Source organism: Mustela lutreola, chromosome 7, assembly GCF_030435805.1.
Source record: "Mustela lutreola isolate mMusLut2 chromosome 7, mMusLut2.pri, whole genome shotgun sequence".
Lineage (NCBI taxonomy): Eukaryota > Metazoa > Chordata > Mammalia > Carnivora > Mustelidae > Mustela > Mustela lutreola.
Genome location: NC_081296.1, coordinates 80,953,012 through 80,965,805, shown reverse-complemented (window position 1 = coordinate 80,965,805; position 12,794 = coordinate 80,953,012). Strand labels below are relative to the sequence as shown.

The following is a 12,794-nucleotide window of genomic DNA, read 5'->3' as shown; positions in this document are numbered from 1 at the left end:
CCAATGAGAAGACTTCAGTTTTCCCACCTGAGATAGTGTTCTAAAAACATCTTTTTATAAATTGCTTGTTTGTGGACACCCAAAAGGTTCCATAAAAGGTGAGAGGGACACCTGGGTGGCTCAGTTGGTTAAGCAATTGCCTTCGGCTCAGGTCGGGATCCTGGAGTCCTGGGATCGAGTCCCGCATCGGGCTCCCTGCTCAACAGGGAGTCTGCTTCTCCCTCTGACCCTCCCACTTCTCATGTGCTCTCTTGCTCTCATTCTCTCTCTCTCAAATAAATAAATAAAATCTTTGAAAAAAAGATGACACATGGATATAATTTAAGGGAGATGTAGCTTAAGGCTTTGTGAGATTAAAAAACAAGGATGCATCGAAAGTTTCCAGCTCTTCTGGTTGATCTGATGGACATTTGAGTTCTTCCCTTGATTATCTTGTTCTTTTGCCAGCAGTACTCATGTTGAAATGAATAGAATGCAGATGATTAACTCAGAAATAGGCAGCTCATCTGATGAAGAGGAAGAATAACCATCTGCCAAGAGGACCTGTCCTACTAAACCTTCTGCTTCTCCTCTAAGGCTTAAAGACTTTTGTGTCTCTCTCATCAAGCTTGTCCGGGGTCTTCAGACTCAAGCCTTTGTGCCAGAGATACCTGCCTCCTTTGCTCATATTCACACAAATCCACAGGTATTGTGTTTAATGATTTAGAAGAGTTTTTCTGTTTTTAACGAGGATCCAATCAGGAGAAGATTAGCAGCAGCAGCAGTTTTAGAATTAATCATTTTGTTTTTGTGTTTAAAACTCAAGTTATTAACTACTTCAAAATAGATCTTCAAGATGGAGTGGACCAATTGTAATCAAAATTCTGGTGCACAGCCCCGAACATTGCTGCCTCTCCTTGGCATGTTTCTAAATAGTCATACATTGCTTTCTCAATCTGTGTGCATCATTAGTAGAGGCAGAGAAGCAGCTTAGCTCCTTGTCCCTTTCCTCTGTTGGCTTCTACACTCGAGGGCTTCTTTTCACCCCTCCAGACCCATTTTCCACCCATCCATGGCCAACCAGGGAGGCTGGCCCATAAGGATGTCATCAACATACTGTAACGCCTTCTGGCTCTAGTTGGGTTTGGCTAATGGAAGCCATCAGCAGGAGATGGAGATGGTGGGTGTGGAGGAGGTGGAGGTGTGTATTCCAGAGGCTAGCTTCCTTCCAGCTCAAGAGGGAATGCTGTGTCCCACTTCCCATGAGTGGCCTTTTCCCTGCAGCTATGCTCTGTAGGTGCCCAGAATCTCCCTTTCCTGAGACACTTCTGGCCTAGAGGGGGCAGCCAGGGTATAAAGTATCCATTCTTGGTTTCATAAGCCTTGCCTGTGGCTCCATGAATAATGCCTCGATTAAAATCTCCACCAGCCTGATTTACATGAGCCATGGGTTAATAGCTGGGTCTGATCCCACTCTTTGTGTTCCTCTCTCTTTTCGTTCTCTCTCATTCACCTTGTCCCTTTCCTCTCCTCCAATTCCCTCCCTTTGACTACCATTTTTTCTTTCTATCCCTATCTGCTCTCTCTGATCTTCATTTCCTTTATTTCTCTCTATCATTTACTTTCATGCTTCTTATTACAATAACACTGCATTTATTTACCTTACTTAGGGTGTGGAGATGAGTTTCACTTAATGAAAATCTTAGAGTTTGAAAACTATAAAAGTGAGCTATTATTGCTGCTGGGAATGTAAAACGGTATAACCACTTTAGAAAACAGTCTGGCAGTTTCCCGAGAAATGAAGCCTACATCTATAATATGATCTAGCCATTCCATGAATAGGTATTTACACCACCCCCAAATTGAAGGCATATGAAGATTTTTACAAGAGTGTTCATAGCATTTTTATTTATTTATTTTATTTTTTATTTATAATAGCCCCAAATGAAAACAACTCAAATGTCCACGAACAGGTGAATGTACAAACAAAGTGTAGTATGCAATGGAATACTATTTAGCAGACAAAGGGACTGAATTATTGATATGCACACAGCATGGATGAATCTTAAAATAACTAGGTGGGGTGAAAGAAACCAGACAAAAAAGGTGCATATGCTCTAGGACTTCACCTATATATAATTAACTAATCCGTAGTGAGAAAAAATACTGGTGGTTGCCTGGAGGGGGTGGGGGCTGAGGGAGGGCCAGGAGTGAGGGATTGCAGAGGTGCATGAGCTAACTTCTGGAGGTCATGAATATGTTCACTGTCTTGATTGTTATGATGGTTTCACAGGGTATGCCTCTCAAAAGTTACCAAATTGTGCACTTTATGGGCAGTTGTCCCTCGATGTAACTGTTAAAAACACACAATGGTGGGCTTAAAAATGGTATATTCTTACCAAATTGCCATAAACATAGCAGTTTAAAATAATATACATTTATTCTCTTATAGTTTTGATGGTCAAAAGTCCAAAATCAGTCAAGATGTTGGTTGGCTGGTTCCTTTTGGAGGCTTTCAGAGGAGAATCCGTTTCCTTGTGTTTTTTAGCTTCTAGGGGCCACCTGTATCTCTTAGGCTGTGGCTCCTTCCCCACCTTCAAAGGGCATCACCCCAATCTCCACTACTATCATCACATCGCTTTCACCTTCTCTGTAGTAAGGGCTCCCTCTGCCTCCCCCTTAAAAGTACACTTGTGATCATATTTAGGGCCCACCACAATGACCCATGATGACCTCCCCATCTCAAGATCCTTAACCACATCTGCAATGTACTCTTTGCCATATAAGGAAACATTTATGGGTTCTGGGGATTAGGACATTCGGATCTTTGGGGGCCATTACTAAGCCTCTCAGATGGCATATTGTTTGCTCTCCAAAAATACATCTTGAGGGGTACCTGGATGGCTCAGTGGGTTGATTGTCCAACTCTTGATTTTGGCTCAGGTCATGATCTGAGGGTCATGGGATCTAGCCTGCTTAAGATCCTCTCTCTTTCTCCTTCTGCCCCTCCCCCCACCACTCATGCATGCATCCTCTCTCTCTCAAAAAAATGCATGTTGCCTAGTGTCTGGGAATGCCTTATACTTCTCTGTTTTGCATTGAGGAGCCCTGGGTCTTGAAGAGAAGAGGACAACTTCCAGGTTGGATACTACCTGGAAAGCTCACTGTGCACGAGTCACTATGTTACTCTTGTGCACCATCACAAGGCATTCCTGGTGTAGCAACTTACGCATTTCAAACCCATTCTCACAGGGTTCATGCTTTGTCTTGCAGAGAGGGCTCAGATGGCTAGGGGGAGGATGGACCTTTAGACAAATATTGCCATCCTGTCCAAAGCTATTTCCTAATTTTACAGGCTTCTATCTGCCCTTGATAACTCATCTCTAATCATATTCCCCTTTAAGACACTGCCTTGGGGCGCCTGGGTGGCTCAGTGGGTTAAAGCCTCTGCCTTCAGCTCAGGTCATGATCCCAGGGTCTTGGGATCGAGCCCCGCATCGGGCTCTCTGCTCAGTGGGGAGCTTGCTTCCCCCACTCCCCTCTCTTTGCCTGCCTCTCTGCCTACTTGTGATCTCTGTCAAATAAATAAATAAAATGTTAAAAAAAATAAATAAAACACTGCCTTGGTCAGTTTGACTGGTGAGGTGCTGGGAAAATCCTCACTACCTGATCACTCCTTGGAAGCAAACATCAGGGCCCATATGTAGAGATGCTTCTAGAGAAGCTTCTGAGATTAGTCTCTCATTCCTACAGGAAGATGGACCCTTGATCTTTGCTGACCTAACCCCGGCCTTGTGGAACTCTCTCAGAGGAGTGGAGAGGCTGGAGATAGGGCGCGTTGTGCTGGGAATGAGGTCAGAAAGATACTTTGCCTTTTAAGAAGCCCACCCCCCAGGGCATCAGATGGAATCAGAGAGACCTCATTGCTCACAGCCTCTGGAGTGGCTGCCTCAGGTATGCACTCTAGCCCATACCCGTAGAAGGCCCAATTTGTGGAAGCAGTCCTGCTCAATCAAAAATGTCTCCAAAGTGGGAGTTCTCCAGAGTATGATGGCCTCCAAAAGGGAGACAAAGGCAAGTCTTGACTCTAGACTACGGAGTTAGAGGTTAAAACAAGGGTGCTTCTAGCAATGTTTTTGGGGCCCACAGGATGGTTTTTAGTCTGTAAAATGAGGGGGATAGGCCACCTTTACAAAATACTCTCTCATAGGTGGGGGAGATAGTCCTATTTGTTCCTACGTGCTGCCCTGACATGCTGGGATTCATGCATGCAGCCTGCAGCCCAGGAACTCTAGCTGTCTTACTTCTGCAAAGGGTCAGGTAAGGGAGATAGATGCCTGGGTCCAGGGAGATCGGAGTATTATGCCACTGTGGTCACAGTTGAAGTTCCTTCCCTTGCCTGAAGGGGTCAGCAAAGACCCAGGAAGGGTGGAGACATCTTGACTCCCAGGAGAGAAACAATTACTAATAGGCCATCAGGCCCAGGGGACATTGCCTACGTAGCTGCTGCGTGATTTCTCGGCTTGCACGTTGTCATCAACAGATCCTCCCACAGGGCTCCCCTAAGTGTCTAGAGATGTTGGGGCAGGCTCTGGGTGTTGGAGAATGGGAGTCTATGTGGGATACAGGAAAGGGAGTGGGCCCAAGGGCCCCACTTGAGGGAAGCCACAAGGGTGTAGAATCTCCCAAGCTCTGCCCTCTTGGATGCTTCCCCTGGGATGTCTGTGCCCTAGCCAGAGTCTGTAATCAAGTCATCAAAGCTAATAGGATGATGTCCACATAAAATGAAATTGTGGATGAAGAATGGGGATGCAGGAAACAGACTAATGGTTCTAATGCTTTTTCCTCAACCTTTCACTTCTCAATAAAGTACAGTCATCTGACTCCTTGTTTGTGTGCTGGGAAAATGATGACTTCTCCAAGAGGTTCTTAACAATGAGCATTGTATTTCCCGTTGCCTGTATCTAGTTGTGTGGGGACAGGCAGAAGACACCTTGACAGAGATGGGCAGAAAGTTACAGTCTGCCCCTCTGAGGAGCATCTGGCTTCTTTCCTAGTCTCACTGATTGCTACATTTTCAATAGTCAGTGATATTTCTATTTTTTAATTACAAAAGTATGACAAAAAAAAAACTTATTATTTAAAAAAAAAAAAGGAGGGAAAAACAAAAACCTATTTTACTCAACTCCCTTCCTCAGAAGTTTCTATCACTATTGATTCGAGAAATATCCTGTATGTGTGGTGGTCTGAAAATATGTACACATTATTTGATCCTACTTCCTTCAAAAGGTGGAGCCTAATTCCCCTCACCTTAAGAGGAGGAGGTACTTAGTGATTTCCCTTTAAAGTATGGAATGTGGCAGAGGTGATGGTTTGTGATGTCGGAGATTAGGATTCTCCTCTTTGTCACTCTCTTGGCCCGCCTGCTCTGGGAAAAGCCAGCTGTTTTGTTGTGATGACACTCCAGTAGACCTGAGAAGAAGCCTGTACGTGGTGGGGACCTAAGGCCTCCTGCCAACAGCCATATGACTGAGCCATTAGGAAATTATTGTAATAGGTTCAGCCACCTCTGAGGGCACAGGATCTCTGGTGTCAGACACTGTGCTCCTCAGGGTTTCCCTTTCTTGGGATAAGCAGGGGACAGAGCACATAATCCCCACATACACTTTTCTATTGATTAAGAGTACCAATAGGTTTATATAATAAGTTCTTCCAGAGCTTGAGTTATGTGGTGGTTGCTGCTATCTGCTGCTAGTATTATCCTTCAGGATGAGAGGATTTATTACTTCAGCTTCTGGGAGTGCTGCTGGCAGAAAACCCTTGACAATCAACATGTTCGGGATTTCTTTAGCCAAGAGAGACATCATGCCGAGGTCTTGACCCTCTTCCAGCAACCCACATCTAATGATTGACAAATGAGCAGTATGGAGCCCAGACCCCTCTTGCCAACTCAGGGGAGACATGAAGGGCCATCCCATCTTCAGGTCCCCCGTAGGGTTCCCTGAGGCATTCCACTAAGACCACATTGTGGCTAGCCTCCAACCCTCTGCCCACTCTGCCTCCCACTCTTCCCTTTCCAAGGAAGAGGACTCCCTAATAAACCTCTTGCAGTTAGTCTCCAGCTTGGAGTCCACTTCCTGGAAAACCCAAGCAGGGATGGAATATTCTAAGAAAGCAGATGATGAGGTGGGGTTTTAGAGCTGGATGACTGGCTACCCAGCTGGTGTCGGTTATGGTGGACAGAGCACAGAGAGAAGGTGGCGGAGCAGTCATCCACTAGTTATGAGCTATGATGGTGTACGGGTGGAAGGGAATTAGCTGTTGCAGTGCATTTGAGACCTACAGGGAGAATCAGAACCGTATTGATGCTTTGGAAGAGGTTACAAAAACAGAGGGCAGTCATTCAGTTGTTACAAGCCAAGTGTCAGAGCTGGAGGACCTCATATAAAGAGGCTCTTCCCTCCTGAAGTGAGAGGGGAAAGAAAGCTGAGAATCAGGCACAAGGCTTAAGCACGAGAATAGAGGAGCTTCAAAGAAGATTCATCTCCCCACAGAGGGAAGTCTGCTATGCCAAGGACAGGGCCCTTGATGGGAGAGGATGGGTGCCTGCACCTGAAATGGGCCATTAGAGCGGATAACCCAGAATTATGGATCTTCATTTTCCCCTGGGAAACAAGGGGTAGAGCAGGAGTGGTCCTGTTTGCCTTCACTCCCAGTGACCAATTTGGGGAAAATCTCTTTCCTGTTGCTACATCCCTGTGCTCTGTGAATTTAAAGCTTTCCCATGGAGGAAATTTTTTCAGGAAAAGGCAAGCCTTCTATTGAACTATAAGCTATGGCAGCTCTCTGGATACTTTAGGCTACTTGTGACAAGGGACAGCAGGGAAATAGAGGATTCACCATCCTGACAGGACTAACTGACCCTGATCATTAAGCAAGGTATAACTGCTGTTACACAGTGGGAACAGGAAGGATCATGTTGAGAAGGCTCTATGGGAAATCTCTTTATTTTATTTTTTTTTTTTTAAAGATTTTATTTATTTATTTGACAGAGAGAGATCACAAGCAGGCAGAGAGGCAGGCAGAGAGAGAGGAAGGGAAGCAGGCCCCCTGCTGAGCAGAGAGCCCGATGTGGGACTCGACCCCAGGACCCTGAGATCATGACCTGAGCTGAAGGTAGTGGCTTAACCCACTGAGCCACCCAGGCGCCCGGGAAATCTCTTTAAATACAAACCTTTTTCTAGTGATTTACTTTATGGATATATATAAATGTATACATTATATGTATTTTATTTATGTATTTTATGTATCCATATTTTATTATGTATATGTATATGTAAATATATAAAAGAATGTTTATGTTGAAATTATTTATATTGCAAAGCTCAGAGCAAAACAGAATAGCCTACTTGGAAACTACCTAATACTTATTAATATGGATTAGTTAAGTAGATTATGATGTATCTCCTCTTATCCTGTAACATATGCATCTATTAACAGAATGAAGTAAATCTATATGGTCTCATCTCCAAGACACATAGTGAGTGCAAAAAGTAATGTTCAGTTAGGAAAAAAAAAAAAAGCAATGTTCAGAATAGTCTCCATAAATCTTTTGATAGAAATGAAAAGATATAAATATGCATGCTGATATAGGCACATGCAATATTTTTCTGAGTGATACATAAGCACTTTAAAAAGTAGTGGTGGCCCTTAGGGAGTGAAATTGGTAGGTTTTTTTTTTTTTTTAAAGATTTTATTTATTTATTTGGCAGACAGAGATCACAAGTAGGCAGAGAGGCAGGCAGAGAGAGAGAGAGAGAGAGAGAGAGAAGCAGGCTTCCTGCGGAGCAGAGAGCTCGATGCGGGGCTCGATCCCAGGACCCTGAGATCATGACCCGAGCCGAAGGCAGCAGCCCAAACCACTGAGCCACCCAGGCGCCCCGAAATTGGTAGGTTTAAGAAGAATTTTTTATATCTTTCTATAATATTTGACTTACCTAACCATATCCATATATTATATTGCTTTCATTTAGAGTTAAGAGCAAATGTCTGGGAAGTGGTAAGCCATTTACATTTTATTCTTTACAATCTTTGTTTTAAAAATGATTGCATGCTACTTAAGAATATCCAGAAATCAACAGGTGCCTGGGTTGCTCAGTTGGTGAAGCATCCAACTCTTGGTTTTATCTCATGTCATGATCTCAAGGTCATGATATTAAGCCCCACGTCAGGCTCTACCATGGGCATAGAGCCTGCTTAAAATTCTTTCTCTCCCTCTCCCTCTGCCCCCTACCCCCACCCACATGCATGCTAAAATTTAATAAAATTTTATAAAATGCTCCTTTCAAATAAAAGGAAAGGCTGTTATATTTGGCCATAATAAATTTAATATTTATCTATTTTGACTTCTACATATTCTATGATAATGTCAAATAGAAGTGATCCCACCAGGTGTCTGGCTAGTTCTTATTTCAGATAGAAAGCTTTCAAATGGCCTTATTATGTTATCTGTGTTATATATGTATGTTTTGTAGATACTACTTATGAGGCTAAGGAAGTTTTATTCTTATTTTGCTACTAGTTTGTCATGAATAAATGTTGAATTCTAACAAATGATTTTTCTACATTAATTGCTATAATGTGATTTTTCTCCTTGAATCATATGGTGAATTATATTAGTTTTTTAAAAAAATATTATTTTCTTTAATTATTATTTTATTTTAAAGATTTATTTATTTATTGAGATCATTACATGAACCAAAATCCAGAGTCAGGCAACCAACCAGCTGAGCCACCCACGTGCCTGAGGTACCCCAATAACTCATTTCTTTTCTTTTTTTAAAGCTCATTTCTTTTTAATGCTGGATAATATTCCACTGTTTGGATGTACCACAGTTTATTTGTCCATTTCTCTTTAGAAGAACATCTTGGTTCCTTCCAAGTTTTGGCAATAATGAATAAACTTACTATAAACCTCAAGGTACAAGTTTTTGTGTGGACATAAGTTTTTGGCTTCTTTGGGTAAATAACAAGGAGAACAATTGCTGGATCATATGGTAAGAGTCTGTTTAGTTTTGCAAGAAATGATAAATGTCTTCCGATGTGGTTGTTCCATTGGGCCATCTTCCAGCAATCAGAATCCCTGTTGTTCCGTATCCTCCCAGCATTTGCTATTGTCAGTGTTCCAGATTTGACCATTCTAAAACATGTATAGTGGTATCTCATTTTAATTTGCATTTCCCTGATGACATATGACGTGGAACATCTTTTCATTTACTTATTTGCCTTCTGTATATCTTCTTTGGAGGAGCCTGTTAAGATTGTGGTCCATTTTTAATTGGGTTGTTTGCCTTCTTAGTATTGAATTTTGAGACTTCTTTGTATATTTTGGATGACAGTCCTATATCAGATGTGCTTTTGCAAATATTTTCTCCCAGCCTGTGCCTTGCCTTCTAATCCTCTTGATACGGTCTTTTGCAGAACAGAAGTTCTTTTATTTTAACCATCTTATCAATTATTTCTTTCAGGGATCACTCACTCCCCATAAACCATGTTGAGCCATTAAAAATAAAAACTTTCACTTCTCAGAAAGGTCTATAAGACATTTTTTTTCTTGGTTCTAGTTCCCTATATTAAAAAAAAAAACAACACACTTAATTGGCTAGAAGTATTAAAAAAATTTAAAAATGCCAGCAGTTTTCCTGTTTTGTTAAAGGTGCAAGTTAGAATTCATTTTTGGGAAGCAGAGACCTTGCTTTTTTAATATTGTAAAAAAAATGTCAATGGGCCTTTTAATCCTAAAAACCCAAGCTAAAATGCTATTCTGGAGTGGAGTGGTATAAGAAAGCAAAGAAACAAACTGCTAAGCAAACAATTCCATAGTTCAGTCTTTGCTGTGGGTAGACTTGGCATTATGGATGATTATGTTTGGTGGAAAACTGATCTCAAACTTAGATTTTCTTTTTCACTTGGCTCAGGAGAGGCGGAAGGGCTAGTTCCCAGGCAGAAAAAATGGTCAAAGTCCTGTCTTTGGCCCCTGCAACTGCGGTGCATGTGGGGGGCCAAGGAGAGCATTAGTCAATGGGTATGTCCTGTGGGTGGTTAACCTAGGAAATGTAGGAGCAGAGGCAACTAGTTCCTGCTTTACATTTCCTTTTCTGCAGTGTTGCTGGATCTTGTTATCATATAAGCTTATGCATAGTTTTGTGAAATGTTATCCTTGAGGAATATAGTAGTGAACAGAGATACGGACTTTGAGCAAAGTGGTTTGAAAAGAGAATTTTCTGTGGGGAGAAGCTAGTGATGAAATGAAAAGAGAGAGATGGCAAAGATGGGCAGCCGTCCAGACACAAGCAAGGGGGACAAGGGACAATTTGGATGGATTTGTGGGACCTTTTAGCATTCTTTGGGGTCATCAGAAGTTTTGGGGAAGGGAAACCTGCTAAAGATGGGATTTTTCTATAAGCAAGCAGGATGGAGATTCAAGATTATCATACTAAGGGAAGCATGATTCCTGGTAGCTAGAGAAAGTGGGAATATCTGCGTTACATCTAAAAATAATTGCTTGATTACCTAATAGTGGGCCATACACTGGTAGATTATAGGTGCTCAGATTTTTCAGGAGAGGTGGCTTTAGGTTGGGGCACAGCAGAGGTCAGATCAATATAACAGTTGAAGAAGGAAGTGAAAAATATTTTCTCACCTCCCCGGCTCTACAACATGATGGGAACGCTAAAGAAAATGCTAAGGACTCAAAAAACAAGGGTCTAAATTCTCCTCTGGTTTTGCTCCCAATCAATATAAACTTGACCATGTTCTGTAATCTCCTACTTATCAATTTCCTCATCTGTTAGAAGAAGTAAAGAGTGATGACAAATACCCTTGAGTCCTGTCCCATCCCAGCCTTCTATGATGCTAACAGTAAGTCAAACACACACACACACACACACACACACACACACACACACACACCCCAAGACATCCTTTGTCTCTTGGGTGAGGCAAACACGGCCACATGGGTAGATATTTCACAATAATATTTCAGAGAGGTAATGGCAGGTAATGTAAATAATAAAATGGGCTGGGGTGCCTGGGTGGCTCAGTGGGTTAAAGCCTCTGCCTTCAGCTCAGGTCATGGTCCCAGGGTCCTGGGATCAAGCCCCGCATCGGGCTCTCTGCTCAGCAGGGAGCCTGCTTCCTCCTCTCTCTCTGCCTGCTCTCTGCCTACTTGTGATCTCTGTCTGTCAAATAAATAAATAAAATCTTAAAAAAAAAATACAATGGGCTGGAAATCTAGAGTTTTATATGGGTGTATGTGCTTCCTAAAATGTTGACAACTAAATCAAATTTTGAAATAATAGTTTGGGTGTACAAAACACATCTGACTGACATACTACCAGTTTGGGGGTCTGTTCAAGGAAGGAAAAGGGGAGGAGGAGAAAGGAGGTGCTGGTGGACTAGGAGAGTGTGTTGGAGGGGGACACAGAGACTTAGTTTTAGGGAAAAGAAGAGAGTCCTTGTTCTTCTATTAGAGCTTATAAGTATGTAGGAATGGGAGATCTTCCTTAGTCTTCCACTGCTCAGTCTCATGCACAGAGGGTGTAAATATTTGTTTTCTACTGCAAGGGTATTTGAGTTGACAGCATGAACTACGTTCTTGACAATGTGTACTTTCAAGTATTTGAATCTGTATTAGATAATAATTCACTGTAGTTGCCCAATGTCCCAGAACCAGTTTGGGGGCAACTAATAGAAGTGTCTTAGAGGAGTGTCCTTTAGAAGAGAACTCCATGGCTCTAATCCTTATGTCCGTTCATACCCAATATACAGAGACACTCCCTCTAATAGTTCCTGGAGACTTTGGCACCATTATAATTAGTCCTTCAGATGCTATGACACACACAAGTTCATTGTACCTGAAAGCTCTTGGGATTACCATCTCATGTCTTTCAAAATCATTTGAAAATGTATTTTGATTTATATGGATCTGGCCCATAAAACAAATAAAAATAAGAGGTTCAGAGTAGTTTTCCTCTTCTTGTCTCTTTTCACTACAGTTAGTGCTTACAGCCATCACCACTCTTAACACTGCAAAGCCACACTGGCTGTTCCCTTATGGCAAGAAGCTGCACCTCCATCTGATGGGAAAGGCATGTGGGCAGAAGGAAGAGACTGGACAGCATGCCTTCCCATCCATGCCTCTCCGTCCTCCCCTACCTCCGCAACCATATTCTCCCTCTCCTTCCATTCCTCTCCCTGTCAGTTACAAGCCACCACTCCTAAAAGTTACCCTTTAGGAGTGAAGGCCACCTGACTGCATGGACAGTTGCAATGCTGGCCTTGAAGTGGAATGATCATAAAGTGTAATTCTGCTCACTCATCTGTCAGCCCTTCTGGGAGGCTCATGCTGTCCTAACTTTTTCCTGAAGCAGAGACCTCTGTATTTCCTACTTCTTTTCCATGGCCAAATAGTGGTTCAGGTCCCTGTCTGGAAATCCACCTCCTTGTGAGTTCTGCCTCCTATCTTCAGTCCCAGCTTTGGGACAAAACTGTAACTCTCTGAGGCCCAGCTTGGCCTCAGTGGCCTCAGCAGAGTTGGTGTAGATGGAAGACCCTGGGATTCAGGGGTGGGTGCACCAGGCCCTTTTCATTTTCATAAGAGCAACAGAGTGAACTAAAATATCTCCGAGGAAGAAGTCATGGATGCGTGGGGCTGGCTGCTCTGCATGGTGCTGGGATTCCTGGAGCATCTCACCTCAGTAGGATAACCACCAGTCTGAAGTCTTCTCTTAGCTCAGTGGGCCCAGGTCATCACT

At 42.7% G+C, this 12,794-nt stretch overlaps 1 long non-coding RNA gene across 1 annotated transcript in view; it reads left to right on the top strand.

The window, feature by feature from the left end:
* LOC131836379 (uncharacterized) overlaps positions 1-12,794 on the top strand; it is a 186,271-nt gene that overhangs the window by 38,606 nt on the left and 134,871 nt on the right. The gene's annotated exons all lie outside the window — the stretch shown is intronic.